The sequence below is a fragment of the Octopus bimaculoides genome, chromosome 13 (genome assembly GCF_001194135.2).
Source record: "Octopus bimaculoides isolate UCB-OBI-ISO-001 chromosome 13, ASM119413v2, whole genome shotgun sequence".
Classification (NCBI taxonomy): Eukaryota; Metazoa; Mollusca; class Cephalopoda; order Octopoda; family Octopodidae; genus Octopus; species Octopus bimaculoides.
The window spans coordinates 36,109,141-36,115,680 of NC_068993.1; the positions used below are offsets into that span (position 1 = coordinate 36,109,141).

At 36.2% G+C, this 6,540-nt stretch overlaps 1 long non-coding RNA gene across 1 annotated transcript in view; it reads left to right on the forward strand.

Moving 5' to 3' along the window:
• LOC128249318 (uncharacterized) overlaps positions 1–2,250 on the forward strand; it is a 3,173-nt gene extending 923 nt beyond the window's left edge. The window contains exon 2 of the long non-coding RNA XR_008265419.1: positions 1,028–2,250. This is a non-coding gene — a long non-coding RNA (uncharacterized LOC128249318). The remainder of the gene's footprint in view (positions 1–1,027) is intronic.
• Positions 2,251–6,540: the final 4,290 nt, after the last annotated feature.

The following is a 6,540-nucleotide window of genomic DNA, read 5'->3' on the forward strand; positions in this document are numbered from 1 at the left end:
ATATATATATATATATATATATATATATATATATATATATATATATACACACACACACACACACACACACACACACACACATACATACATACATACATACGTACGTACGTACGTACGTACGTATATATCTTTTATCTCTTATCTTTTACTTCTTTCGGTCATACAACTGCAGTCATGCTGGAGTACCATCTTGAAGGGGACAAATGCAAACATAAACACACACACACACACACACACACACACATATGATTTTGAGATGGGTGGGGTGATGAAACATGAGAAAAGGTTCAACAAAATATTTGCAAATATCCAGCCATGTATTGCAGGGGAAGTAAGTCTTACTAAGTTTTGAGTTGTGTCCCTTAAATTGTGAGTGTCAACATTACAGACGGGAAAGTTAAGCATTAATTCAAAGGTTAGATTTATTGATTGACAACAATAGCATAAGTTGGCAATATTTGATGTAATCAAGTGTTAATTAGATAAGAATCCGTATATAACTCATTCTCTTTTATCAGTCGTTAGATGACTAAAAACAAAAAATGTTAAATAGCAACAAACTATGTATAAATCTTTTGGAGACTGAAGGGAGGTAACTCTGTTCCACGTAAAACGTTCTGCACGATTATTAAATGATTTTGTTATTCACCAATCTTTACATATAAAGAGTTACTTGAATATTTATGTACATTGTACTCTCCAAAGTGTGTGCTTGTGCACCCTCTCACGTTTTGCAACTACTAAAGAAAACGATTTTTTAAGAAAAAGTCGGATTTTTTTTTTAACATTGACGTGTTAGCATCGATGCACACTTACTATGCAAAAAGAAGAAATTTGCAAACACTGGAGAGTTCCTGCGCATGTTGACAGCAAAAAGTTAGTAGCAGCATTGCTTGTGTAGCTGTTAACAATTGAGTGTTAACAATTTGTAACATTAATGGATTTTACGAGATAGTCAATGTAGCTGTGAAATCTTGCATTTATTAATTTCAACACTTTTTATTAATAATTAATTGTTTCTTTCCAGGTAAATGGACATCTAACTGTTCAAAGAAGACTTCAAAAGTAAATAGCAGAGATTTCTCTTGAAAATGCACAAAATTTCGTATTGTGGTGTTATCAAGTACCAGCAGAAAAAGGACATTCATGTTGACATGGTTGCTACATTAGGAGATGACACTCCAGCTTCATCAACAGTGCAGAAGTGGAAAGCTGAATTTAGGAGAGCAACGGAGAATCACTGAAGATGACTCGTGGTTTAGATGAGGAAAACATTGATCGTGTTCACCACTTGCTAACGGATGATGGGCGATAGACCATACACCAAATAGCCAATGCTATATCTTGTGAGAGAGTTGCGAATGTTCTGCACAATGAAGTTGGCATGATAAAGGTTTCTGTTCGGTGGGTGCTGCATCTTCTGACACCTAATCAAAAGTGCACCAGACTGATCATATCACAGGAAAACCTGACATTGTCTGAAGCAGATCCAGTTGGTTTCCTTGAACGCTAAGCTAGGATGAGTGTTTGGTTCATCACTTTGAGCCCGAGATAAAGAGACAATGCAGTGGAAACTCTCCCCACTCTTCTGCTCCAAAGATAGCCATAGTTGTTTCATTTGCAGGGGAGGTGATGGCTTCAGTTTTGGAGGATGCAAAAGGCGTTGTGCATATTGACTAACTTCAAAAGGTCACTTCATTAACAGAGAGTAGTATGCCAACATACTGAGGCAGTTACAAAAGGCTATCAAGACCAAACGCCCAGGAAAACTGACAAAAGATTCTTGTTTCATTAATACAATGCTCTAGCACATAAGTTCTTGGTTTCAACGACTGCTGTGCGTGATTGTGGCTCTGAATCAAGAGAATAAGGAGAGTGGTCAACACTCTCCCTATTCTCCTGATTTGGCCCCATCTTATTATCATCTGTTTTCCAACACACCTGACTGGGAATGGGTATTGTAGTGATGATGACGTCACATCGGCAGCTGATGACTTTTTTGACCAACAGGTTGAAAACCTCGTCACCAATGGAATCTAAGCACTGTAAAACCGACAGAAGTGTGTGAACCACAAAGAGGACTATGCTGAAAAAATAAACCTCATTTGGTCTCATTCCATAAAGGTATCTTAGTCATTTTTATGAACATTTCAGTCGACTTTCTTATTCTTCGTTGAGATCAAAGTAGTCCTTCATATATTCACATTTGCTTTCCATTCTTGCTGAATTCAATAAAATGTTGCTAATTAAGTTACTGTGGTCTTTACTCCTATCAAACCCGGTCGTTTTTTTTGTTTTGTTTTTTTCTTGGAAGTGGAGTTGAAAATCTGCTAGACCAACACCGTTTGTCAAGCGGTTTGAGGGACAATATAAACACGTATTTCTGCACGAGTCACACACACACACATACACAATCCCCGCATAAGTGCATGCATAACTTATTAACTTATTGTCAAATGATATGCTGATACTTCAGCTGTAGGAAACTCAGATGTACCATCTTCAGTACTACTGTGACACCAAATTCCATAACATTTGCTGAATTTACTCTTGCAATGCTGTGATACCATCTCAAGCAAGCACAAATACCTTCATATTGTACGAAATATAATTATGCGTGGGTATTACGATATATTCATGAAGCTGGACCATCTCTTTTATTGGTCGTGGTTTATATTATGGTTTATATATAATTATTTATACTCGGAATGTGGGGGTAGTATTATATATTTTGGTGATGTTGGCCGGTTTTGTTGGATATGTTTAACCTTGAGGAGAAATGTCTTTTTGAGGGGCTACAATCATAACTAAGTGGGATTCAGTAGTTCCATATATCAAGGAGGTGTTATTTTATTGAATCTGGAATATCTTCTTTGTTCTTGATAGTGTTGCCTTTCTGCTTTTCAAACGCGGCGAGCTCTTTCTATGCCCCATTTTCACTACTTTTTCAATTTTGCCTTTGGGTAACAATTTTACCCAAAAACAATGGAAAATTGCCAGTGTTATTCCATAGTTCAAAAAAGAAAATTAACAGCATATTCTCTGTCAATTACCATTTAGTCAGTCTCATAAGGTGTGTTGCCAAATTAGTGGAGTCCTGTATCAGAGAGAGAGACACTCTGGAACTTCTAAAACTCTCATAACCTTATTCAATCCACACAACCTCAATTTATCCCTAATTCCAGCTGCAATTCCCGATTCATTGAATTTCTTGAAGACACTGCCTGAAATTTAAGTCGGCTGCTCATGAGTAAATGTTATCAATCCTGATTTCGCCAAAGCCTTTTATGGTGTCACTTGACTTCTGTCGGCAATGGACATGAAGGCTGTTTATAATAGGTTCAGCGAGTTACTTCCCATAGTTATATATTAAATAGTTGAATGAAGAGGTTTTGAGATACTAGAATGAAGTATCTTTGAAAAGTGTAAAGAAATTAGAAGATCTTCCACAAGATGACTAACATGGAAGTGAAGGACATCACAAAGTATTTGTGTGGCGGATCCCACTTAGCGAAATTGTTATTGCTAAGTCCCCAATGTATGTGAGCTTTCACCAAGTAGCACAACACTTCAAGTCCACTACCAAAATATAGTGTGAGGTACACAGTAATCATCATCATCATCATCACCATCACCATCACCACCAACACCACCACCGTCGTCGTTGCTGTTATTATTATTATTAAGGTAGTGAGCTGGCAGATTCGTTAGCACACCGGGCGGAATGCTTAGCGGTAATTCATCTGCCGTTACGTTCTGAGTTCTAGTTCCACCGACGTCGACTTTGCCTTTCATCCTTTCGGGGTCGATAAAATAAGTAGTTATGAAACACTGGGGTCGATGTAATCAACTGGACTCCTCCCACCAAACTTCAAGCCTTGTGCTTTCAGTAGAAAGGATTATTATTACTATTTTCTATAAGGTCGATGATGGTGATTATATATATATTGTATATATATATATATATATATTGTATATATATATATATATATTGTATATATATATATATATATATATTGCCAGACCAATATAATATACCACCACACTAATGCCTTCACCACTAATTTTGTGTACAAGATTAATATCAGCTAAATATAAACTTCGTTGTATAACCTTCCTCTTTACACTATACGCAATTTGCACTACAAAAAGTTCTCAACAAACCTCGACACCTAGTATACAATGGTGCCGTAGTAACTGCTCTAGTACGACTCCCACACGTCTCAGTGACGTATCCACGCTGTAATGAGTACAACACCACTTTTACTCCTCGGTATGAAAAATAATCCAGAACTGTAACACTTATTTGTTATTTGGTCATAAACTCACCATTACCAATTATCGGACACAGAACGACCTGCTTATCAATATTCGGATAAAAAATATGTGCTGGTTCTAGTAGCAAATCAGAAACTGACCAAGACGCCTGAATCCTGCGCGAGTAGATGTCCATTATATGAAGAAATTACAGCAAATGGAATTTGTTGGAAACATGCTATTAATATCACTATAATAGAACAGGCAGTAACATAATTTAATCCAGCAAATAGCCACAGCATAATCTTGTACATAACTTTGATATCCAAGCAACCGAGCGGAAATACCCTCACTGGAATCAATGACATTATCGAACGAACGACATCTTTGGGATCGACTCAGTATGGAAAAACGGTGTGTGGAACATGTTTTATACTCTACGACATTCATCTTGTGAAGAAGCCTACGCAAACAAGAGTAACAAAATATAAAATATCTGAGTGGGAATTCTTAACTGTTGGCATGAGCAGGAATGTACTTGCAAGACTATACTAAATACATAAATGTATCTAATTCGAACTGGATCACTTTTATCCTATTTTATCATAATTTATATAATTTTTATTCTGTAATTAGTGCACTATCTCAGTGAGGGAGGTAACAACAATTACAATTAAAGAAGGATTAACTCCCTTGGAATACATACCATGTATAATGTTTCTTCAAATTCCTATTTCCCCTTATCCATGATCCTTGGATGGAAGAATGTCATAAGCAATTCCTGATCAAAGAATTACTGAATTATTCGCTAAAATAAAACACTCGCTACTTGGCCATTATTTTCAATTTCATTAAAGAATTTATTATCTACCTCTCCACTGTTCAACTCTCTCATTTGAACTGGTAACAACACCACCCTCATGACACATACCGAGAGAAATGCAGTATATACACGTGTTTGAAGATTCTGTGAAAGACTGAAAATTAATTTCAATATTTTAAAAGTGACTTAAGTTTTGTAATACATACCTTGCTATAGATAAGTTCTTGTTATATATATATACATATAGAGGACTGGCCTTCGTAGGATTTTCGAGCGAGATCGTTGCCAGTGCCCCTGGACTGGCTCCTGTGCGGGTGGCACATAAAATACACCATTTTGAGCGTGGCTGTTGCCAGTACCGCCTGACTGGCCTTCGTGCGGGTGACACGTAAAAGCACCCACTACACACTCTGAGTGGTTGGCGTTAGGAAGGGCATCCAGCTGTAGAAACTCTGCCAAATCAGATTGGAGCCTGGTGTTGCCATCCGGTTTCACCAGTCTTCAGTCAAATCGTCCAACCCATGCTAGCATGGAAAGCGGACGTTAAACGACGATGATGATGATGATAGAGAGGCAACAGCTGAGAGATGCTCGATATAGAAACCAGTAGTGCTCAAATGATTTCAACTTACACTCCGAAATCTTTACCAAGGATCAAGTCTGCAGGGTAAAGATCAGCGCTCTATTTTTATATATATATAACCCAAGCAGTTTATTTGTTTATTTGCATTGTCATCTACACACACACACACATATATATAGACATATAAATATGCATATATATTTCTGGCTAGTATGTCTGGCGAGTCATCTATATTGCCAAGTACATGAGTAAACCCTAAACCAATAGTAACTTTCTGACCTGTTATACACCATAACCAGGAATATACTACACAACTATTTATTTATTTATATATACATATATATCCTTTAAGTTTGTTTATGTGAAACGTTTTTGAGTGCACTCATAAAAAGCTCCTATGCTATTTATTCGGGCTACCGCTTATTATTCCTATCTTCCAGAGTAATTTTATGAGATGGCTATGAAAATCTATGGATATTGCAAATCCTATTTGTTATATGGATGGGGAATACAGCAACTAAAATGTGAGGTTTGTGGAAACATACGTAACAATGCATTAAAGGATTTATGAATTTCCATCCAAAAGTTACAACTATATATATATATATATAGTTTTAGGGAAAAGAACCAAGTTTCATGAACTCCTCGATGAAAATCCACTATTATCTTTATCTTATGATATTTACTATGTATTATATTATGCTCATTTATTGTGCTTTTAATTATTAATTTTTCTATATGTGATAGTGGATTTTCATCGATGAGTTCACGAAACTTGGTTCTTTTCCCTAAAACTATATATTTATATATATTTTAATCTGTAAAGCTCAATTTAATTTTAATTTTTTATAAATTGATTTTAATTGAGTTTTTACCT